The 25,815-nt window shown below is 36.8% G+C and overlaps 1 protein-coding gene across 3 annotated transcripts in view; it reads left to right on the plus strand.

The window, feature by feature from the left end:
• syt1 (synaptotagmin 1) overlaps nucleotides 1-25,815 on the plus strand; it is a 199,017-nt gene that overhangs the window by 43,231 nt on the left and 129,971 nt on the right. For all 3 annotated transcript variants that reach the window (XM_011491264.3, XM_011491262.3, XM_020714230.1), the window contains exon 2: nucleotides 10,126-10,182. The gene's annotated coding sequence lies outside the window, so the exon portion shown is untranslated. The remainder of the gene's footprint in view (nucleotides 1-10,125; nucleotides 10,183-25,815) is intronic.

The raw sequence follows: 25,815 nt of genomic DNA on the forward strand, positions 1-25,815 counted from the left end.
GGACATTTGCAAATGCACAATCATTTTTAGCTTTTGCATTACTAGTTTGTCATTGGGTAAAAATGATTAGTGCTTCTCGGTATCAGGTTGTAATAAATAATACCAATTATTTCAGAAGGTTGTTTCCTTCGTTTCACATAGTTTCTATTTTGTTTCTAAAATAGGGGAGGACCCAGAAGAATTACAAACTAATGTGCAACTTTAATTGACAATATATTCACAAATGATATTGAAAAGAAAACAGTTTAAGGATTATTAATTAATGATATAAGTGACCATCTTCTAGTGTTTACAGTATATGATTGTAATTACAGAAATTATGAGTTTAACAAGTCAACACAGCACAGAAGGGTTAAAAGTGAGGAATCCATAAATGTATTCAAAAATGATTTATTAGCCTAAAATTGTGATGAAATTTACAAAAAACAATGCGTTAATGAGGCTTATGAATGGTTCTTAAAAATATTTGAATCATTATTTAATAAAAATTGTCCTATTAAAGCATTTAGAAGAAAAACAAATTATAGCCAATGCCCCTGGGTCACAAAGGGGCTACAAAATGCCTGTAAAAAAAAAACTGTCTCCACAAAGAGTTTTTAAAGCAAGGAACTAAAGATGCAGGAAACAGATATAAAAAATACAGAATTTAATTAACCAATATTATAAGAGGATGCAAAAAAGAATATTATAACTTCATTGACGAAAACAGAAGTAACATCAAAAACATCTGGAGCATTCTTAATGCAATTCTTAGAAAGGGTGCCAAAGAAAAAAATAGTTATCCTAAATACTTTATTTATGATGAAAAGGAAAGTTACAAGATGGAGGATGTGGCTGAAAGCTTTACTCAGTATTTTGTAAATGTTGGACCCGTAGCAGCAAAAACACTCTGATTCAGGACCATCTGGAAACCAGTACCATGAATTATTCAGTCGGAATCCCAGTTCAATGTTTCTCAGTTGTGTCATAGAATAGGAAATATAAGACTTAGTAAAAAAGATGAGTAACAAACATTCAACTAATGTCAATGACATTGATATGGCTTTATTGAAAAAAAGTTATTGATGGTATTTTGAAACCACTCGTGTTCATCTGTAACTTATCTTTTGAATCAGGTTCCTTTCCAAACGGCATGAAAAAAGCCAACGTCATACCGCTGTATAAAACTGGGAACAAGCACCACTTCACAAACTACAGACCCATATCCTTAAAACCAGAGTTATCCAAAATATTGGAGAAACTTTTTGAATGTAGATTGGATGCATTTATTGAAAAGCACAAACTTCTTAGTGACAGTCAACACGGATTCAGAGCACACAAATCAACATCCTTTGCAATCATAGACTTTTTAGAGCAAACCACAAATGCAATCGATCAGAAAAATATGTTGGGGGAATTTTTATTGATCTAAAGAAGGCTTTTGACACTATTAATCATGATATATTGCTGAATAAATTAGAACGATATGGTATTAAAGGGATAGTGTTAGACTGGATCAGAAGCTACTTGAGTTTGAGAAAGCATTTTGTGAAGCTGGGAGATGTTTGTTAAGCATGTTTGGACATAGATTGTGGTGTCCCACAGGGGTCAATGTTGGGCCCCAAGTTATTTATTTTGTATATTAATGATATATGTAAAGTATCTGAAATATTTAAATTAGTACTATTTGCAGATGATACAAATATTGGAAGATGTAACTAAAGAGATGAATAAGTAGAAAATATTGTTTAAAATTAATAAATTATCATCGAATTTGAGCAAAACAAAAAATATGTTGTTTGGTAACTGTACAACAAATATGCACATTGATGTAACGATTGATGGGGTAGAACTTGAAAGAATATATGAATGTAAATTCCTTGGTGTTGTAATTGATGATAAACTAAGTAGGAAGCCACCTATCAAATACATACAATCAAAATTGTCTCAAAGGGTATCAATGCTAAATAAAAACAAAATCTGTCCTAAATCATAAATCACTTTATATTCTATGATGTTTCAGTGTTTCTATTTGTGGAGCAAAACTGTGGAACAGTTTAGAAGCAGAAATAAAGCAATGTCCAAACATAAAACTGTTTAAAATAAGATAAAAAAAATATTATTTTAAAACGATATTCAAATATATTGGATGGATATCAGATGTATGTATGTATGTATACATATGTAAATAATAAATGTGTATATTATTTTTATCTTATTATGCGCATAGTATTTTTCAATAATAATTCATGCTCAGTATTTATGACAGTACTCTTTAAAAGTTATATTTTATAGTTATATAGATTATATTATAAAACAATATATATAAATGAAGAAGCTGCTTGCTAATGTAATTAATATTGATGAGGTAAACAGGGTGAGTTTATATAAGTTTATACTTCTCACTCCTTTTCAAATATGTGTAGTTGTATAATTGTTCATAATATATGTCTTCATATTTCTTTTTTTTTGTGTTTATAATAATTTTTCTTTGTTTTCTTTATTTTCTCTTTCCATTAAGTACATTTATTATTGTAAATCCGATTTGCACAACTACAAAGGTAATGTAAATGTACGGTGGCCGACAGGGCTCACACTACATACAAAAAAGGAAAAAAAATGCATCTATTGATGAGTATATTGATTCATTCATTTTTTTTCATTTTTTCATTCTATTGATGAGTATAACCAGATAATCATTTTCTGTTGGTTTGTTTTGCTTTTTTGAGTTGAAAAATTGCCTCAATAAGTTTTCACACCTTGTTTTAATTGCCAACCAACATTTTTTCAATTCTGGTTCATTTATGCTATCAGTATAAACTGATTTTAGCTTCTTGATGTCGAACCTCCTTTCGTCATCTTTTTGCATTTCATTTTTTGTCATGTTTTGACTCAATCATGTTTTGTTTTTGTAGACCAACCAACAGCTACTGGTGAAAAAATAAAAGAATATTGATTCCATTTTCCTCTATTATCAACACCTGAAAGACTGACATAGCATAATCGAAGTAGTAAGATATTTTAAAATAGAAAAAAGTCTAGGACTCCAAATGCATTCATACACGTTGACTAACAGAAAGCCATTTCTGCTGATAATAGGCTCACAAATGGCTGTTTCCATTTCCTAGTAATGAAATTGCAGTGACACAGTAACAGCACCAGTTATCTAAATGCAAAAACACATGTTTATTGACCAATAAAGCAATTCCAGAGCTAATTTACTCTAAGAATTTCTTTATTTACTCTGCTGGGGTTCATTTCCTCCCATAATCATTTCCATGCGTTTCCTGTCAAAACATCTCAAAAAATCTTCAGCAGCTGTCCTAGCGTTTGATCACACAAATGTTAGCAGTTCAAAATTATACTTTAAAGGATCATTAAAAGTTATTTCTTAATTTGAGTTAGTTTTAATCTAAAAAGGTATGTAAAAGAAGCTGTTTTTTAAGTAGTTTAATTTTGCAATGCCAGAAATTGTTTCAATGCATATAACTAATGCACTAAATGAAGTCGCTTCAGTAGCCTTATGTCAGATGTTGGCTTTAATTTCTAAGATGTCGTGAAAGAGATTTATAATTGCCTCTGAGCGAAAGTCTAACTTTGGGCTCACACACCCCATCTCTCACTGATTAAGTGAAACACTGAGTGTTTCCTAGCAACCACTAAAACAGGACTGCTTAAGTAGGTGTTGGGGAGAAAAAAAAAAGACGGCTCAGTGAGATCCTTTCTCTCTTTTCTTAACTTGCCATTCATGTGCCATCTGCGTGCAGAAACCATGCCCAATTTTACATTAACATCAGAGAGGTTTATCCCCTTTTCTGCCAAGTTTTAATCATGTAGCACTTTTAATTAGTCGCCATCTCGAAGCTTTAATAGCATGCCTACAGTAACATGGATGTCAGGTAGAGAAACGCTTGTCAAAAATACAAGTTTTGAAAAAAACAAAAATTCTGGGCTATTGAATTTGCATCGTAGTAAACAATTCCGACATCAAGGGTGCATTAAATAGATTTAAAATAAAAACATGCTTCCCAATTATCACTGAAATGAAGCCCTTTTACCCTGACGTTCTTTGAATTACCTCAACTCTTGAACTGTTGATATGATTAATGTAATTTCAACGGATACTAACGCAGAGAAAAGCAGCTTTGCACTGATGTGCAACGCTTTACAATAGTGAAGTGATTACGTGAGCTAGCTAAATTTTGACGTTTAATAGTGTAAAGTGTTGCATAACAGCACAAAGCTTCCCTTTTCCTCGTCAGAATCAATTAGTTTACATTAATTGAGCAAGACGTTGGCGACAGTTCTGGTAGTAAAGGGTTAATGAAACTCCACAGGCATTTGAATTGGCTAAAGTGCTGCCAATATGGACTTATTTTGTATTTGAATATCTGCAGAAATGTCAAAATACGACTTTCTTGTATCCCTTTCGCTTGTGTTCCCCACACAGTAGAGAAGAAGCAAAATCACCAAAAGGAGGGCTAATAAGCATGGCTAATTTAGCACAAACATTTGCTACAGTTGGCCTTCTAACTTCACTCGCCAAAGATAAAAAAAAATGCTCGCGAGTGCTAATTTAGTACCCCTACTACCAGTAAATAAAAACCTTTGTCATCAAAAAGTAGTACTTACAGACAGCAATTCTAGCTACTTTTGAGGCCCCTGTAATACTTTTAACCATAATTCAAATTCAAAAAGCATGAAATGACTCGTCGGTTATTTAACTGTAACTCTAATTTAAAAGCAAAGCTCAAAGAAGGTCGGTCTGATCAGAGAGGTGAGCGTTGAGCGTGGCAGTCCTCCATCAGTGGTCATGGTTGTCTCATGTAATAAAGCCTGTGATGCTTCACGTTCTGCAGAGTCTGCTTATCTCTCGTCTCCTTTATTCTTGAGGCCGTAAGGATTCTCTGCTTAGTTAAATAAATCGGTACTTCCCCTGTTTTTGTAGAAAAAACACAGAAGTTTATGAAGCTAAGTCAACAATTTACAGTTCAAGAGCGAAGCTCAAAGACTTTGCAATTGCTGTGTCATCATCATGCAGGGAGACCATCTGAATACGATTAGATATTTTTAATCGAGTGCCAACTTCAAGGGCATTCTGCTTTACCCCAAGTGTTTCAGACTTTGTGTTGTGACTCTAACATATAGTGTCTGCTTCAAAAAGGATTCAATTCCTTATCAAAAGTGGAAGAACATTACTTCATTTAATTACACTCACATTTGTGTTGTTCTAATGCTCACAGTGACTCAGCCACTGGCTCCAAGGTAGCAACTGTTTGCTTGATCCACTGCTGAGAAATCTCTTCAAACCAATACTGCTGTGCTGCTGGCTGAACCTGGGTCCTCTCCCCTGTACCGGGGTCAGGCCTAATTAGATATTGCCTCCCTTGCAACTTAGATTTTATCTGTTGACTTTGATCCACGAACACGCAAAGCCTTTAGTGGTTTGAGGAGGAAACGTGTTGTACTAATCTCCATAATCAATGTTACAAGCCTCGTTTCATCAGCTTACGTTCGTTCCCCTTTGAAACGGAGCAAAGCTACGGATGCATCACACGGGCTATGCCTTTTTTCATAGTATTTTTTAACAGATCATTTTCCATTTGTGAGCTTTTAGCTGTGATTGTTCATTCAGTAGAGTAAATGGGCAAAAAGTTTAACTGTTGTTTGGTTTATCCTGATGTCAAAGAGACATCTCAGGCAGCATGATTTACAGGCACAATGCACTAGGCTAATTCTTTTTTTTTTTTTTTAATGAATGTATTTTTTCCCTCTGGCATCTGCAGCTGCACGATTAGCAAATGTTTTGATGTTGGATGAGAAATGTTGACTGACAGGCACGACTAGACAGAGCACCAGATCATAAAGTGTCTGACAGCAGAGATTCATCTTTGTTTCTTTTCTACAAAATAAACCAGGCAGATTTAGCATTTTATTATTGTTCCAGGCTCGGCAGACAGCAGAAAGTTATAAAATCCCTCTCCCTCTTTTGAGCTGTTTTTTAAAGCGTTCTCGGTGGTCTTTTAATTATAAATGTGCAGTTTTTAGCCAAAATCAAAAACTGTTTTCTTCTAAAAAAAATAGTTTCTGCAGAGCGGCAGTAGTTCATTAAACCATCAGTTTTGGGTGGGACCGTTGGCGCAGAGCAACCCGCCTTCTTTCTCCTCCCCATTGCTGAGCATTTGTGACCCCTAATGCCTACTTTTTATTCCACAAATCAGATTTTTTTCAAACTGTAATTTTTTCATCTGCTCCTCTCTCACGATGATTTGAAGACAAAAAAAATCACAGAAATGCAATTCTGAGCTACGTTTTCTTTATATACGTCTTTCAGAAAAATGCCACAAGAACATGTTAAAAACAGTTTTCATTGGAGTGGATCTTAACTCATCACAAATCTTCAAAATACAGGTTGATCAAAACCTGGTGACTGGCTTTTACAGTTTACCGTATTTTTCGGACTATAAGTCGCTCCGAAGTATAAGTCACACCAGCCCAAAAATGCATTATAAAGTAGAAAAAAACACAGATAAGTCGCATTTTGACGGGACATTTATTTGGCAAAATCTGAGACCAAGAACTAATAAGTTCCACAACCTCATATGACACAATCATAGCAGACTGTTTATCTCATAATTTCACAGTAATTCTTTCTCATGCATACTTATTTATTTATTCCTTTCATGAAGCATCATTGGCCAAATAATACTCTGTTTTCATCCTGTATTTGTAGAAACAGTTGTCATTTTTATTGCATTTCTGAATCTATGAAATCATTGGAAAATAGAATATTATGTTGTTAGCCTTCAAGATCTTATTGTAAAACTTGCTGATTCTCTGAGTCACTTAACATACCTCATACAACAAATTGACAGAGGAACATCATCTCTATTCCTCACAAATGAACATAACAGGAGGGTTAACAATGTATTTATTTCAATTTATTTCTAATATAAGTCGCTGTGGAGTATAAGTCGCACCCCTTGCCAAACTATGAAAAAAAAGGGCGACTTATATTCCGGAAAATATGGTAAATGACTACAGTAGTGCAGTTCACCATCTATTGTGCCTGTAGAAATGCAGAAGACTGAGCATTTTCTGTATTTCTGTAAGGATAGGCTTGCCTTATTATTTCTTACTCTAATGTAAATCTAATCTTTCTGTTGATAAGTGGGGCTGTAAATTCTAAATTTGACCTTTTAAATAGCAAATAAGTATCAGCATGCAAAGAACAGAAACAAGAGTGTACTAGACAGCTTCATACTGCAGCCTCATTATACTCCAAACACAAATACCCCTGTGCAAAGGTTTGGCAGACTTTTGGACTATTCATCTTTTTTGCGATTCGCCAACAGCCTCTGTGTTGTATTTCTGCCAAACTCGTCGAGCCAAATGCATGTGCGCCTCAAATCTGGCTGTTGTCAAGGCTGGCCGTCAGGTTCCCAGAAAGCAGCGAAATTATGAAAGAGGCTCCATAAAGCCTTCAAACTGTATGGAGGCTGGGAGAGTGATCAAAGCTCCCCCTTCCTCAGCAGTAATATCTCCATGCAGGATATTAGCTTTGTGTTCCTGCTGCTGAACACAAAACACCATTGTTTCCTAAACACTGGTCTCCACAAGACTTCTTATTAAATAGATGTCATGATTTGAAAAAAACAACACAAGCCTGAATACAATACTGTGTGTTTTATTAGACTGTTGCCCATTGACTAGAGCTGAGCGGACAGTGCAGGAGTATTGTGCCCATGAAATCTTTGTGCGACACAAAATGAGGAACAGCCGTAGAATAACACTGAATCTAAAAAATGTTGTTTCCAACAAATCTATTGGTTAATTTATTGTTTTTTTTCCAAACTAATCATTAAAATTTGGACCAACATTCTGTTGTTTGGGTTTCTTTCTTCATCCTGAAGCTGTAAGTGTAAAAATTCTAAAGAGGGGTCAAAAACTGGCACAATATTCCAGAGTTCAAATATCTGAAATTTGGCAAAGCATAACTTTGTGTCGATCATTTAGGAACTCAGCTTTGGTAGTGATGTGGCAATGATGTGATGGACGTGTGGAATCCAAAACCAACTGATTATCCAAATAGTTTCTATAATTTAAATAGCGTGTATTATCTTCTGTTGCTGGTGTGAACTCTGGTGTTAAAGGTTTGACTTTCTAGTGGGTTGCCAAAATGAGAATGAGAAATTCACCTTATTATCGATAATATATAAAGTTGATCTCAGAAATACAAGCTTGAAACCTTTTCCTGTTCAACTCAAATGTCAAAGTTTGCTTTACGTCCAGAAAGGAAAATAAATCATGCCATTGTAAAAAGTTCTACAGCATCATGGGCTCAATGCGTTTGGAGAAAAGGACCCCGTTGGTGTTATTGCTGCTGTATATGAGTACCATATAGTGGAGATTTTTAGTATTGATTGCTATCTGTGCATCATTGCGAGTAAAGAACTTGTTTTTCGCCCTGTCACTGCAAAAAATAGATTTGCCTTCGAGCTCTCTTCACCTTGCTTCTTGGGTGTCGATGACTGTCATCGAGCCTGACTTGTATCCTGAGACATTTCATTTCTATTTTTGGAATATAGGTGGACAGTGAGCTGTTTGTTTCCGAGCCCACATGTCTGTTGCACATTCATGAAACACCTTTTCAGTAAAAGCACAGATTTGGCTTTCGGAGCCCTCCTGCTGTCTTCTGGTAAATATCGGCTGCTAATTAGTGGCTGTTTATATCTTTCACAGCATCATCTTTTGGAAGACAGCCAGACCATTCTAGTACTGATTTTCTGGCTTTCCCAATCAATGAACAAGGCTGTTTCTGTTCTTGTTTTCCCTCTCCATCTGTATGTTTCTATCTTAAGAAGAAGAAACAGGGAAGTATGGGGGGGGGGCACCATGATATTTCGCTTTTTTGGCAGAAAGACCAATTTGGTAGGGAGGGCTATAAAAGTGGTTTTTGGGACAAACACATTTTTCATGGGTGTGGTAGTACAGAATTGTTAAGCATCCTTATTGTTAGAATAGGCCCCATTGTCAAACTAAGTTAAAAAATAAGCCTCAGATGAAATAGTATTTATATTATTTGGGTCGAATCCAAATATTTCCCCAACCTTCACATTTTGCCCTCCAAACAGAGAGTTTAACAAACACTTACAAGACACTAAAAAATAGTGTCTTCTGATTTGGATGTCAGTCCGACTCGATGACGTCATCAATAGTCCCTGGTCCTCCACTTTAGCACCTAGCTGCCAGCGCTCAGAAAATCCACATCGGTTTGATGACTAAAAAGTCAGGCTAAAACCAAAAGTCATAGCTTACATTTTAATTAAACATCTAAGCTTTTAGAACACACCCACGTGAAGAAATGCGTTTTTCCTCCTCGCAACATGGATTATTCTTATTATTTCCCATTCAAAAAACTATTTCGGCCAGCATTACCCCTACAATTAGGGATAGGGAGAAGCCGGAGGGGTAGGGGAAGAATTCAGATTCTTTACTCTTTACAAAAATAATGAAGATAAAATTGTTGCTTTACAACTAATCATTGTAACTTAAAGTTGCCGAAGTGTTAAACTTAGTTTCAGAGAGAATGAGCATGCTTCAAAACCAACCAAAAATACGATTTTTATCTACATTTTTTTTAAATTATAATTGCAATAGTACCATGTCATATTTTGAGTTTATGATTTTTAAAGGTAAAACTTGGCATTTTAATGAAAATGTAAAAAAATAGTTTACTTTAAAGTGACCAAAATCCCCCAGAAAAGGATCAATTTGTGTTAAAAGTGTTAATTTCTTAACACTTTTTCTTTCACTGAGAGATTGGTTCTTTATATTTTACTACTTCTCAGATGTGTTAATTAGTGCCAACTAATACTTAAATACCGTAAATCATTTGCCTTCAGGCACTTCTAGCTTTTATTCAAAAGTATAATTAATTATGTGTGGCTAATGCTGGACATTGTGGTTGAGAAGAAAATGGAATTTTGTGTCTTCAGGGACTCCTTTAACTATTTCTTTATATCTTCAGGGAAACGTTTCATCATCCACCTGTGTTATCGTCTTAGTCAGCATATTTCTGAGCAGCTTTGACTGTTCTTGTGTTTTTATTTGTAGATTTTGACCTCAATGTTTGTGTTTTTTCAGTGATCTGCTACTTTAAAGAAGAAAAACCGGAAGAACCCTCCTTAGACAGAAGATACAGTGAGTGTTCTTTTTTTCATTACATCTGACACAACCTATATTTGTATTTTGTGGTTTCACTCCTGATGAAATCCCAAATTGCAATTTTTGCCCCATGGGTGTATTTTCTAAGTATAGAAGGATTGTATTTACAAAAAGTTGCCTCTGACCCATGGACATGGGGTACGGAGTCAGGATGCCTGATGGTCTCTGGGCTCATTTCAGATGCAGACATTGCCTTGTTGCTGCCTTTAATGAGATCTGGAGGCTCACAATCGAATGGACAGCATAGAGGCTCCAATATGGCCCCTGAGTCTGCAGTCCCGAAAGCGTTGTGTTAATTGACTGGAGTAAAGTCAGCTGTGCTTGCAGGTCTGGGGCGGCCATTCAGCCTCTCATGTTTCCCTCAGTATTGTTAGAGTCATCCATCGTCACTTTAGGTGAAGCAGCATTTAAAAGGTTGGAATTATGCTTAACTGAAAGCAATTTTCTTATGCCAGCACAGTGGTGACTATGAAGACATTTCAAGTTTGTCCATAACTATTACAATTTACTGATGTGTGGCCTTTTTTTGTCTTTGTTTAAATCAAAGGAAGGAGTTTTAAAAGTGGCTGTAAGTTCAATTCATAGTAAATTCTGTGAATAAGAGGTTCTGTCACAAACAGAAGTAAAGACAAAACATGCAGAAATTGCTGGAAGAATTTGCTTATCATTTAAAGACCCGCTCCAATGGAAATTGTTTTTTCTTTGTTCTTTTAACGTGTTGTTGTAGCATTTTTCTCATGACGGAGGACATAAAAAAAATAATTTTAAGACAAAAAAACTGCATTTCTGAGTATTTTATTTATTCAAATCGAGATGAGTCAGGAGCCAAAAGAAAAAAAAATGTTTGAAAAAGCTCTCTTTTGTGACACAGACTGAGCTGTTTCAAAGCGCAACATTCTCTTAAATTTGCCAAAATAGAAATCAGATTTTGTCTGAGTTTTGGCAAACAGAAAACCTATGGTAATAACCCTTTAACACTGGCGCTGTTGCAGGCAGCAGGAAATGACTGACACTCTTTGAATTATTGTAACTCTTTGACCTTTTACACAATTGATGGAATTGAAACAGATTCTGTAGTGGCAGTAGAGTGTTGCATATTGGTCCAAAGCTGCTTTTCTCAGCATCCATCGGCATTACAGTAGCTGTGTAAACGGTTAAAGAGTAACGATAGCTCAAAAAACGTCCAGAGTGAAGCTAATGCTACGATGGTAAAGGGTTAAAGCTTCAAATATAAATAGTCATGAAGAGGCCAAAAATGACATTAATTACAGAACTTCTTCACAATTTTGTGGTGCTGATTTTCAAATAATGGCAGGGAAGTGCACTGTTCTTTTTAAGAGCTTCCTCTTTTTTGTTGTTAGCAAAATATCTATTATCTTTAGTAGCTAATGTTTAGCTTAGCCAGTCACAGATCAGTTTTATTTCTTCTTTTTTGTTATATATTTATATAACAAATACACATAAATGTTCATAAAATATATGTACGGAGCACGTTCCTGACATCAAAAAACTAAAATATATCTTGTTCCGACAGATTAATAACTTGTTCCCACAAATTAATGTCTTGATGGCACGAAATAATATTCCATTCCCACAAGATATTATTCCGTTCCCATGAAATACTATTTCGTTCGCTCGAAATAATTAAGTTGTGCGAACAAATTAATATCTTGTTTCCACAAAATAATATTTCGTTCCCACGCATTAATTAATTTGTGCGGACAAAGTAATCATTTACGTCATAAGTCATTCATGAACATGGATTGCCTGTTAGCCTACCGGACATAGCTCTTAGGTCTTGGCTTTATAAATACGGATGTGAGCAATAGTTGGATTTACAGCAGATACCTTCACTTTTCTGTCTGTGTGTGTCTCATTACATTGCATTGAAGACATGGAGGAAGTTTAGAGATCAGATTTATTTATTTTAAAAAGCTCTACAAAAGCATCATACTCGTTAGCAGTCACTTTACATCCGAAGGCTAGTAGGCTACAAGCTATGTACGTCATCATGTATCACAACCAGACAATCATTTGTCTTGTTGTTACGCTACAGTAATAGGGACACAGTGATTGGTCCAGATGCATTATGGGGAAACGTGGCTGGCTGACTACCCGCCAGCCAGGTGCCCGAATGCCGGCAAGACAAGCTAAAGAGCTCTGCAGCGGAGCTAGGTGCTATGTCCGGAGAATAAATTGATCATTCTTTTTTTCTTTTTCCTTTCTTGAACGTATGTGGGTCACAGAGACACTTGAGTTACTGCTGAAAGCGGCTTTTGCTGCCGGACGGAGAGCATATCCATGTTTATGAATGACTTATAACGTGAAAAATTATTTCATTCGTACAAATTCATTATTTCGTGGGAACGGAATATTATTTCGTGCGAACAAGATATTAATTTGTGGGAACGAGATAAATTTTCGTTTTTTAATGTCATGACACAGGCTCAGTATATATGTATATATTTTGTTATATATTCAAACTGTTGCATTTTTATAAACATCAAGTACTTTGATCATTTTAGTACCAGACAACCAATCAGCATCTTTGTTTTCTGAACAACTCTGCTCTCCTGAAACTTTGGTTGTGCTAAAGTCCAAACATGGGATCTTCTAAGTTGAAGAGCTTCGTTCAAAGTCTTCAGGCTTCCTCTGATTTTCAAGGTGAGTTCAGGTTTCATGCAATAACATCAGAAGGCATGGTATGGATGTTGTTCAAGAAAAAAAAAACAGTGGTTTCTTCCAACAGTGGTAGCTTTGTTTTCCTGAAATGTACAGATATAGTATAGGCACAAAAATATGTTTTTAATATACATGGATTCAGTGGCACCAGTTTATTCTTGAGAAATTCTCCTTCTTTGTAACTGAATGTTCTGTCTACTTTTTTTTCTGCATAAATTACTTGTTAGCTGTGTGATTTGATTTGTAAAAGCTCCCAATGGGCTCTGAGTGATGATGATCGCTGCATCTGTCTTAGCTGTTGTCAGTGATTGATGGAGTTTGCACTTCCCACCTCCAGTTGTTGGTGTTCACTGAAGTTTACGCCTCAAACCTCGGCTTATTGCAGAGATATTTGACCCAGTTTCCACAGGCAAACATAAATCATCCTTCATACCCTGCCACCACTGTTAAGAAGATTACTTAAGGAAAGAAAGTGTTTGGAGTTAATAGTTCAAATACGTCAGCATTATAAAAGTAATTTATCAAAGAAAGTTACTAACAGGTTGTCTTTTTTAAATCCATTTTGCCTGCAGACGTGCTAATTTTTATTTTAACAAGGGAATGTCTGTATTTCAAACTGATAAACACAGCCTTAAAAAAGACGTTTCTCTGTCTCAGAGTCGCTGAGAGTTGTGTTTTTGTGTGCAGCGGTGTGTTTTCACCTTGTGTGCAAACGTCCTGCCACCTCTGCCTCTGATTTGCCTCCATCAAATTTAATTTTCCTTAGCCAATCAGCATTATTTATGTAGTTGTCTCGCTGTTGCCCTTTAAAACATGCAGTGCTCTGCAGCCCCAGTGGATGAGGCTGATGAAAGCCAGGGCTCCAAAAATGAGTTTTTATAATTGATAATGTCAACAACTTTGTGAAGTTGTAACTTTCTGATTAATGCTACTGTCTGTTCATTTAAATGTGAAATTTGTCATTGTCTTTTTACATCAATATTCCAAGACAAATTGCATATAATGTGAATGGGTGCAGTAAGATCGGAAGGAAGAAAATTAAGAATCCTCCCTGGTACTTGATTTTCTAAAATAAAACTTTTTTTCCCCATTATGTTAATGTGTGATGGTAATTTTCTACAATTGCAAAAGTAAAAATGGAAGTTTTTCTAATTAAACCATAAGTCGATATAAAATGAGCTTTTTTCTCTGTGTCAGAATCAGCTGATTCACGTTGATCATGTTTACATTTGAAGAGTTGCGGTGGGTCGAAGAGTGTGGGTTATTTAGATGTCACCTGCGACATCTCTAGTGTTATGCTACCTACACACCGGCATGTGAATGCACTGCACGTGCATTCTTTAAAACGCTTTGAGCCTACAGTGTTCAAACTGGGCTGTCACTACCCGATACTAGCGCATGTACTCACAGTTGGAAGAGGCTTAATGCGAAATGTCGAAGCAGTGTAAATCCCGTAAGTCTTGCTCCAAGTTTTTCTTTCACAGTTTGATATTTTGACTGGTCAAAGTTCATTTCGTTTAACTTTTGATGCATGTTCGATAGCAGCGCATTTTGTACGTAGAGTCCAAAAACCGACTGAAAACTTGCATATCGACGTGTGAACAAAAGAGCTTTGGACGCGGAAGCCTGAAACGAGCATATATGCGCGTTTAAATGGACTTTTCATTAGAAGAGCTCACTTGTACGCAGCTTTCTCAGCCCGCTGTGAATGTAGTATGAAAGGGTTAACACAGCCAAGAGGATGAAGAGATGTACAAGTACAAGTATTTTTTAATGGCAAGTGTATGTGGTCTTTAAAGCAAACAGTAAACTGCTTTCTCATCTATTGTTATTGAATTTAATTGCAAAAGTTGCTATCAAATTGCTTATTTTAGTTGTGCCTTTGCTTTCAGGGACATTATCATAGTAGATAAATACATATTTAGTTCCAATTATAAGGGGAAAATCATACATATTAGAAAAATCTTGTGAAAGACTCTCAAAGTGCCAACGCCTGCTGCATGTTAATTGTTTTCATCTCAGTCAGGTGTGGCCAGATTTGGAAGAATTATTTATTTATTAACATGTTTTCATAAAAAAGTGAATTTAGTCCACAATCAGCCACATTCTCAATGACTGTTTTTGCTTGAGGTTTGCCAGCACAAAAAGAAATCTTCTTTCCTTTTAGCAGCATTACTTTTTCAGAGGAGAAAATGATGGCAGGTGTTGTTCCATTTTTAATCTTGCAGTGCCACCATTTCATTTCCTGCCATTTTCATTGAATCAAATCTATGTAGGTTGATAATCGGAGACGGACAGACTGGATTCTTATTTGACTTTTAAAATGATATTTTGAACTGTAATTAAATAAGAAGTTTAATTGATTTGTTGTATCATACTTTATGAAAGAAATGCTTTAATTCTAGGGGGGAAACGAGACGTTTTTACAGCCTAAACCACTCAGAACAAAGACTTGAGACACAAATCTAGACTCTACACTACAGTGTTGCCCCGGTTATTTGTGTTTCAATATTTGCTGATTTGTCACGTGACTCCTCTGAACTTAAGGTGCAAAATGCAGGACTGCTTGTGGTTCCTAGAATTTATAAAGCACAGTTGGAGGTAGAGCCTTTAGTCATCAAGCCCCTGTTTTATGGAATAAGCTCCCAGCTCATGAAAGAGAGGCCGACACAGTTTCTACAAAGTTAGATTGAAAACATTCCTCTTTGGACAGGCTTATTATCAGACTAGCTAGTTTTCAGAGAATATTTACTATGCTGTTCATTTTTTAAATTAAACTTAACAGTAACAATAAAGTTGTTAGTAGCTGCTAGAAGTTTAAATCTGGGGTAACTATGGTGCACTGGGGTTCGTTCCCCTATTCTCGCCTACTTATACTCTCCTTCTCTCCCTTATTCTTGATCATTTATTTATCATTTAGTTCTCCATGCCTCTGTTTGGTAGCGATTCAATTCAATTTTATTAATATAGCCCAAATTCATCGTCTGAGTCATCTCAGTGGGCTTTGTAAGTCTTGTAACATACAATCAAAAACGATCATAAATGCATAGAACTCAATGGGGTAATTCTAAAACTTTTACTAAACAGACTAAACTAAACTGGCATCCCTGCCCTTAGACCCCCCTTCGCAGTAAGGAAAAACTCTTTAAAAAAAACGGAATCTGGAAGGAACCTCAGGGTTGCCACATGAAGGAGGGATCCTCCCCCATATGCTGGACTTTATATATGTAGTTGTGGAGTTAGATAAGCTAATTCTCTCTAAGAGTTCTGGTACATTGCCTGTCCGTCCCGGGGGAGGGTCCCTCGTTCATGTGGACACCCCTGAGGTTTTTTCTTTTTTTCTGGATTCGTTTTTTTTAGGAGTTTTTCCTTACCGCGAAGGGGGGTCTCACACTGCCCTCTCACACTTAAACAATGAAGGAGGGAACAGTTTTTAGGCACAGCGAAACAGAGTGGCACTCCAAATGTGTGTTATAAAGTACCCTATGGTACAGTCTGCTGCTCTGGATAAAAACATAAAAAACGATGTTGAGCAACATTCCAATGTTATGGTATGGCTCGGTGAGGGATATTCTTTGGCCCCAGCAAATACGGGGCAAAATACTGTTTTATAAAGGCTTAACACTGTAGAGCACGAAGGCTTTCATTATCTTTTTAACTCAAAGTTTAAACAGAAGGCATAAAATGTTGACTGCTTTTTGAGAGATGCGTGTTAAAGATGTACATCCAGCCCTTTTTCAGTTCTACTGCTCATAAAGTTGCCATGGTTTCTAATTTGTGTACTGAAGGCAGCCTTTAATTGAGTATCCTTCCACACACATTGCTTTTCAAATGTAAATATAATTAACTTTTAAATGAAGTTATAATGTAGCTTGAGCAAAGACAGAAAATTGATTGTACCGTAAATCGAGCACATACTTTAGTCAAACAGTGACTTTTGTAGATCTCAAACTAATTTAGAAATAACTTCTTTTTTTTTTTTTAACCTGCAAGACAGGTTAAACATTCAGTATTTTAAATTCTACATTTCACTTTGTCACATTTGGTGCTTTCTGAAAGAATCATATTAGTAAATATTAATCATTTTAACTAACACCTTAGGATTTGTTAAATCTTGGTAATTGATGTAAACCTCCAGGTGGGGATGGGGTGGAGGAGGGACGGCACACCCTCACAGAGAGTTTTGTTGGCTTTTTAACGTATTGTATTGTTTAACAGATCCGGTGTGTGCATCGTCTTACGGTCTTACATGCTTTTTCTTGAATAAAAGGATGTGATAGCAGGGACATCTAGAGAGGTGGAGGTTTGCTCTGGAAAGGAGAGGAATGAAGGTCAGCAGCAGCAGGACTGTGTGTAAATGAGAGAAACTGAAGTGGAACGTTGAGGTAGCAAAGGTGAAGAAGGTGGAGAACTTTAAACACTGAGGGTCAAGAGTCCAGAGCAATGGGGAGTGAAGAGGAGTGTAAAAAGGGAGAGGGGGAATGTTTCTGGTGTAATGTGTCTCATCCAGAATGAAAGAAAAGGTGCAGAAACTGTGATGAGAGCCGCCATGTTGCTGGTTTAGTGACTGAGAGACAGAGACTGGAGGCAGAGCTGGAGGTAGCAGAGATGAAGATGTAGAGGTTCTCTTTAGGAGTGATGAAGATGGATAGAATCGGGAATGATAGGCGATTTCCAGCCACTGCTGATTTACTTAGAACAGGTGTGCTTAGATTGTGTTTAGATTCCGATTTAAAAAGGATTTTATATCATTTAATTGTTTGCTTTTGTTTTGAACAAAATTCTTGTAAACACAGGGTGTTTACTTTTCCAGTTGTCTCAGATTAGTGTTTAATTTATTTTTGTACAGACTTAAATACACTTTTGTCTGAAAAATAATAGGTGAGGTCCAGGAAAAAACTTTTTTGTCTGTTCAATTTTATTTTATTTGTGTAGCCCAAAATCCCAACAATAGTCGTCTCAATGGGCTTCGTACCAGTAATTGGAAAGTAAACATAAAATCATGAAGATCATGAATACATAGAGTTCAATATGAACTGAACTAACTAAACAGGCTGAACATAACTGGGCATCCCGGCCCTTAGACCCTCCTTTTCGGTAAACAAAAACTCAAGCTCTACAAGCTCTGTTATATTTTGCGAAAACATAACAGAGCTTGTTAAGAAAAATAAACTTCCTGGTTGAATGAACGACAAAATGAAAAAGAGGAGGAAAAAAGTGTGCTTTTTTTCTTCTTTTTTTTAGTACAAGAGGCGGCAAAATGGCTCTTTTGATAATAAAGGTTGCATACCTCTGGCCTATGCATTGAATTAAAGGTAAGATGGGTTTTATCTCTTCTAGTTTATATTTCCAAAAGGAATTGTGGCTGCCAGTGTTTTTATTTTTCAGAAAAATGGGTCCAAATGGCATTTTGATTATTCAAGGTCGTTGACCCCTGATTAGACTCATTCGGAGGAGGAACAGTGATGATGTTGGTAAAAGGATGCTGAGGTTTTAACTACAGGAGAGAGGTCCAGCGGAAGACCACAGATGAGGTTCATGGATGCACTGAAGGAGGACGTGAATGTGGTTGTTGGTACTGAGGAGGAAATGGGATTAGATGAAAGTTGCGCCCCCTAAAGGCAGCAGTTTAAACATAAGATGCATTCATTTAAAAAGGCTTCTTTTGTAGCACTGAAACTGGAGTAGTTCAAGATGTCATCTTCGTCACCAATCGCTTTTCTTTCTAGATACAGGAATTCAGGGTTCTGAATATTTTTTTCTCGCCCATCATGTTCCTTTTGTGCGCTGGAGGGTGCCACATCATGTTTTGTGACCATCCTCCAGGATCCCTCCTCTCTGTCAGAGCAGCTTTATGATATCTGTGATGGAGAAAAAACTCCCCCTGGATGAGCTAAACAGAAGAGCGCACATGAGGGAGGATGGTCTAGCATGTTTAAAATGGCCACAGGAAGCCATTTCCCATGGTGCCCCGAGTCCGCTGGCTCCTTGGTGCCAATCTGTCTTTTGTGAGCCAAAGCACATGAGACACATTGCGGTCACCAGGGGCTGGAGGAGATATGACATACAAAAGACAGACCCTGTTTGCTTCTCTTCTGTTCTGCTTATTGATACCTTAAAAACCAAGCCGTCTGAGACTCTTTCTGCTGTTTTATTCAAGTTTATAAATGAATCCCTCACAAAGCATGTTCTGTCTTTATCAAAATAAAGTAATATTAACAGATTTTGACAAAACTTGACAAAAAAACATAATATGTATATATTTATATGCAAAGTGCTATTTCACTGTTTTTGCTATACTGTTTACATTAAAATGTCACATTTTAATGACTAAAAATAATACAAATTCATGCAGTTATGATTGTTGTTTAAGCCTCGTTTAGAAAAATATCTTATCACTGTTGCAACCAAAACTAAACTGCATTTTTTAACACTGCAATGAATATCTTGTTTTTGGTGTTTGTAACATTCTTGTGGCATTTTTCCAATAATGAAGGACATTTTGCAAGAAATTAAACATTAAAACTGCGTTTCTGAGTGTTTCCCAATTCAAATCATGATGGATCGCAACAGATTAAAACTGGATGTTTAAAAAGGCTCAGACTTATGGGTTGGTCGCGAATGAAACGGCTCTAAGAGCCGGCTCCTTTCTGGGAGCCGTGTTCTTTTTTTTTGTTTAACTTTCTTTCAACCTCTATGGTTTATACTGAGTGCAGCTGGGGAGTCGGCTTTGTCGTTACACGCACAGCAGCTTAACGTGAACTGAGTATGAGGGACAGTGAGAGAGCATCTGGTGCAACAAAGACAAAAACTACACCAACACAAAAACGTTAAAGTCAAGAAAATGACTGGAAAAAGAAGCACAGATCTGGAACCAATTCACTTTCATTAGCCTTGCTAATTTCCCAGCATGCCTTTCAACAGATTCCTATGTGGAAAAAAGCAGCTCTGCACTAATTTGCAATACTTTAAATTAATGGACTTAATTAATGTAATTCCACTGAATTCTAATGCATCAAAAAGCAGCTCTGTGCTGAAATGAGACACTTAGTAAAACCTTTACGTAATAAACAGATTGTGACGTGGAGAAAAGGGTCTCTGCCTAAATTTCCACACTTTACCAATACTTTACTAGGATCAACTTTATTGATAAGTGTTGCCTCCTTTCTCCATGTCAGAATCCGCGGATTGACGTTGATTAAACTGTTGAAGAGTTACTGCGTGTGTTAAAGCTTCACAATTGTTTTCTTTCTAAATCATACATGACATTTTCCAGATTTAAAACATGTTGCATTTGTCTTAAACTTTACTCATTATTCTCAACCATACATTGAATTTGTCACCAAGGAGAATAATGTTTTTCTTTTTCTTGCCTGCAGCAACCCATCGACTAAATGAGTCCATTTTCTTTTCAGATCTCGATGTGAACCTAAAAGAAGCAGCGTGGCTCAGATCTAACTATCGTTCCTTGTTTCGTTGTTTCCTTTCGAATCCAGCATAATCCTGTCGTCCCATAAAATACAGCTCTGTTTAAAATGTCTGAGTGTAGCATTTTTACATAAGACATATGTAGAGTTGCTATTTTTCTGCATTGTACAGCGAGTTTTCCAGGGTTTTGGATCGTTTGTTGTTTGTTTGCTTTTTACTTTAAAAAAATGCACATTTGTGTTTTTGGATGCACTCCATTTAGATTAGGAAATAGTGAAAGACTGAGGAGTTTGGAGTTCTCAGGGAGCTTTTCATTAACAGTAGGCGGTATGGATGTCTCTGCCTTAACCTCTCAATAGTTCACACACAGACAAATGTAATTTGTGCTGAAATGTGTGTTTAGCAAACTCAATTTGGCAGGAAAATATTTAAAAAGACCACAAGGCTCAACTCACAGTCATAATGTCTTCTTAGCTCTTGACTCTGGCTGTTATTAAACCTTGTGCCAATAGGATTTCTGTTGCAAGAGCTGGATTGGAAGTCCGCCTGATGTGAATATGCGTGTTGATCCGTTTCTCCATCATTTCACAGGTGTTGTTGGGAATCAGCCCTCTGGTCCAATTGAAGGCTTCATTGTGTATTTTTGTGGTTTCATTTTTCGCATTAGGAGGCCTCACATCACTCTTATCCAGTTTTAATTTGTAGTTTTGACTTTTGGTTGAAGAACTACATTCTAAGGAAGTTCACTACACTGTTCTATTAGTGATTAGTAAACAGATGCAACAAGACACTTTTCTGTTGAGTCGACTTGGTCTCATAGTCGCCTAAAGACCCACCCAGATCATCTTTTGGGCTACTCTAGAAATGTTTCCAGTGGCCTTTTAATTATGATTTTGATTTTTTTAGCCCACACCCTCTAAACTATGCTCTTTTTCTAACAGCAGTTTTTACCTGCTCCTTATTTACAACTATTTGAATAAAGAACTACTAAACAATTTTCTATACATATGTCCTCCATCATGCAGCAAGAACATGTTGAAAACTCCATTTTCCGCTGAATTGGTCTTTATGAAAGATAAATGAAACGAACCATTTTATCTTTTATCATTATTATTATTATATTTGTTTCCCCCCACTCGTTCTTGCAATGCACAAAAGTCAACAATGTATTATTAATATTTTTCCATTTTGGAGTAATTAGCTTCTTTTTAATCATATATATATATATATATATATATATATATATATATATATATATATATATATATATATATACACTGATATTTATGTATCCTTTTTTTTTTACATATAACAACTAAATTATCGGAATTGAATTTTTAAACTTAACAGCGGGAAACTTCATCTGTTTCAGTCTGAAACTGTCGCACCTCGCCTTTCATTTATGTGTAAATTCACCAATTCACCATAAGCACTGCGTCAAAGTAGCTTTGTTGCTAGGTAACAAAACGCCTCCTAATACTGCTGTTATTTCGGAGAACTGCGTCAGTTTTCACACCTCTAAGAATAATTTCTCCTCTAAAAAGCTGCGTTGTTGAGCAGATCAGCTAAGAAACGTGATAAGGTCCTAGTATAACTTGCTTTACTCTCAAACGTCAAGCGAATGTTTTACTTCTAGTACATTTAATGAACACAGCAATGTAGACATACACCCTTATTATTCTTTAATTTGTGTAATTAAAGTGTGCTACCTTTTAAACATGTGCAAATGGAGTCTTAGTAGCACAGCATTTCACAAAGTGTTCATACTAGTAAGTGACCAGGCTGAAAATGTCCTGTGTGACTTCAGCATCACGGGAAAGTTGTAAACACATTCCAGAGTGTTTCAGGTCCACAGCCCAAAAGCTTTCCAGCCTGCTTGAGTCCAAATAGAGTAATTGTCACAACAGGGGTCAGGTTGACACTGCAGAGAATCAACATGTCCCTCATTGCAGGTCATCAGACTTTTCTTTTCTTCTCCCCACCTTTCTGTTTGTATTCCAGAAGAAAATTGCTGTCTTTTGCACCATCATTCAGCGCCTCCAAGCACACCTTGTTCCCTCGCACATTCTGACAAAGCGGCGAGCTTCTTTCCAAGAATTTGTTTTCTGTAATTGGATAGAGGCAGCAGAAATTAATAAAAGAGCAATTTGGTCTTGAAAGGAAAGCCAGAAGAGATGAAGTCTGTGTACATCTTTGCCCTTGAAGTCAAGCTCTTTTGCAAACCTGGTTTAGCTTTGATCATCAAATCTGAGCAGGAGGGGAGCATTAAAGGCTCTGGGGTTGCAGACTCCTTTCTAATGCTAATGTCCAGACTTCTCTTTTTGTGGCTGCAGATAAATATGCATTTCTGGTCAGAGTCAAGACGCTAGGGTTCAATGTGTGATTAGCAATGCAGACAACACTTGTAAAAAAAAAATACATGCATAAACATGTTTTTTGTTTCAGTGCTATCCAGACAATCTGAAAACCTGGTCTGTAGATGCATTGAAATAAAAATAAAAATCATATTGGCAAAAGACATTTCTATCAGACTTCAGTGAGTCTTCTTTCTCTTTCGGCTTTTCCCATCAGGGGTCGCCACAGCGAATCATCCTTTTCCACCTCACTCTATCATGAACATCGTCTACCCTAACATTAGCCAACTTCATGTCCTCTGTTAAGACATCCATGTATCTCCTCTTTGGCCGTCCTCTTGCCCTCCTGCCAGGCAGCTCCATCTCCAACATCCTTCTACCAATATATCCACTATCCCTCCTCTGAACATGTCCAAACCATCTCAGTCTGGCTTCTCTGACTTTGTCGCTAACACAGGCAACATGAGCCGTCCCTCTGATGTACTCGTTCCTTATCCTGTCTAACCTGGTCACTCCTAAGGAGAACCTCAACATCTTCATCTCCGCTACCTCCATCTCAGCCTCTTGTCTCTGTCTCACTGCTACCGTCTCTAACCCATAGAGCAGAGCTGGTCTCACCTCTGTCTTGTACACCTTTCTTTTGAGTCTATCAGACTTCAGTGAGTGACAGTAAAATATTTATATCATTGTTATAGAATGTTTTTTTTGTACTTGAGTAGTTCTGGTAACCTGTACTGTGGTGTTTTGTCATGATCTACATGCATGTAGGAATTTGTATCATTAGGTCACATGCACCTGTGTGGGGGGCTGACCCGTATGGATGCTACAGGTTTTTTAGGTTATCTGGACCCGTCAAGTCATAGAGAGGGGCCACATCTTAAAGGGAGCTGATGTTCACGACCACTTTAAAAGACCGTATGAAAATGGAACGTACCATTGACGTGTGTGGTGAGTGTATTTTGAGGTAATTGTAAGGATAATGTCAGTTGGATGTACTTATGACGAACAGGCGAATGCTGTCCTTACCCAACACTCTAGTGGTTAGTAAGGTGCGAGTACTGGCTCCTTACTGACCATGTTAATTCTGCACACACAAGCGGTGTGCACGTGATACAAAAGTGCCTGGAGGATGCCTGTAGAATGGTACAACACTCCTAATGTCTAATTTACTCATTTTTTGCATTTGTCAGAACAGCTAACGGGCTTCTAGAGCCGTCCAGAAGATTTTTGTAGGTTAAATAAAGGAAAAATCCGTATGTTGTGCCTGAATTTGACCTACTTCACCTATACATAAGTATTTCCTATGACCTGTCACATGTAGCATGTCCGTAGATAAAAAGTATTTGATCATTTTTGCTCTACCGTATTTTATCTGAGTCACCTCTGTGTCCCACACAGGTTTGCTCGTATCCGTCCATAAGGGCAGTTGTGATATTTGTGACCGTCATTCTGTTACCGGAATGGTTTAGTCCTAATACTCAATTTTTGCTTTCCCCCTCAGGAGGGAATTGCATTGAATGGTCTGTTGTAATATGTATAACAAATTTGATTGGTCCTGAACTTGATTTACAAAAACTTACAGAGGCAAAAAAAGAGTTATAAAGGATAGTTTTGAAGCCCTTATACAAAAATAGCAAAACCCCTGTTTCATTTGTGTCCCAAATGCAAAAATGCAAATGCAAAAATTAGACATTTTTTACACATTTTCAAAAGTATTAAATCGGCAGAGAGAAAAAAACTAGTTTGAACTATTTGTGTCCCAGTAATACTCTTGCAGGACTTCTAGCAAAAAGCATTACCCATCTGCATCAGGCTCCTTTGCTCCTGTCACCATGGAGACCCCCCCCCCCCACACACACCACACGCCACACCACACGCCACACACAACAATTTTAGTTTGCATGTCCAAACTGGCTCATAAACATGAACACAGTTCATAGGACACTCTTGTTCAAACATGAGCCTCTTCACTCTGCTGTGATAAACCGGAAGAGGACGGGATCACAGCGCTGTCGTATGTTTGGGAGTCATGCTTCGGTCACAACTACCACAATGTCTCTCTGTTTTCCTAAAAAGCACACAAACAATTCCTTTCTCAACGGAAGTGGGTCCAAATCTGAATGGCCCCCCCATCTTCGCTTGTTATTGTGACTTAAATACATTACTTACCTACTCATGCAGATGTGTAACGCTGAGACGTTGTGGGTTATCTCAGGGATTTCAGTCGGTGTGCAACAGTCATGTTTGCTTTGTCGACTCCAATAGAGGATGAACAGTAGAATGAATAACTGAGACGCAGTCATGCTCGGTCAAATCGTATTCGGCCATCCAAATGCACAGCGATCGTATCGCTCCTGTTCCGGAAGTTACCCAGGATTCCATAAAGATGTTTACATCTGTGAACATGACTCATATGATCCAGGCTGGTTGCCCCCAAGAGCAGAAGGTTTCACGAACTCTGCTGATATGAAATGTATTCAAAAATAAAGGTTCTGTTTTTGTTTGTGTTCCTTTCGTTTTTTTCAGTTTGTGTCACTTTTTTGGGTTAATTTATTTTGATGTGAAAGCTTCAATAAATAAAATCATATATCGGTTATTTATAGTTTATTTTTTATCTGTTTCTCATTATTAAAGGTTTTCCAGTGTGACTTTTCTTTTCCCCATCAGATTACCGGTAAGTGGTTTTAGTCAGATTTAATGTTCTTTAATTTTAGTTAGCATTTGATCAAAGTAGTCATTGGGGTGTGTACTGACATTAGAAAAAATGTATTTCCTTACCCTCTCATATAGGATATTTTGTTTTTCTTTAATGTTGTTGTGTTTTTACATTAACAGTATCACCTGCTGTGTTAGTCGTACTTTATTTAACTTTCAGGAACCAGTGTTTCATAAAAGGCAAACCTATGCATTTATTTAGTATTATGATGGTCTTATAAAAAATAACTTGATATATTTTAATAAATCTTATAACACTACATAAATATTTGTTGCTGCAAATGTTTAAACATTTTACTTTAGTTATATTATTAATTTTTGCCTTTTTTTTGCGCTTCAAAGCTTCAAAATAAAATGTGAAATAATATGATCTTTAAAGGGACGAGGCACTGCGCATGTATCCTTTTGCACAAAAGTTAAGGAGAGAGAT

Source organism: Oryzias latipes, chromosome 23 (genome assembly GCF_002234675.1).
Source record: "Oryzias latipes chromosome 23, ASM223467v1".
Classification (NCBI taxonomy): domain Eukaryota; kingdom Metazoa; phylum Chordata; class Actinopteri; order Beloniformes; family Adrianichthyidae; genus Oryzias; species Oryzias latipes.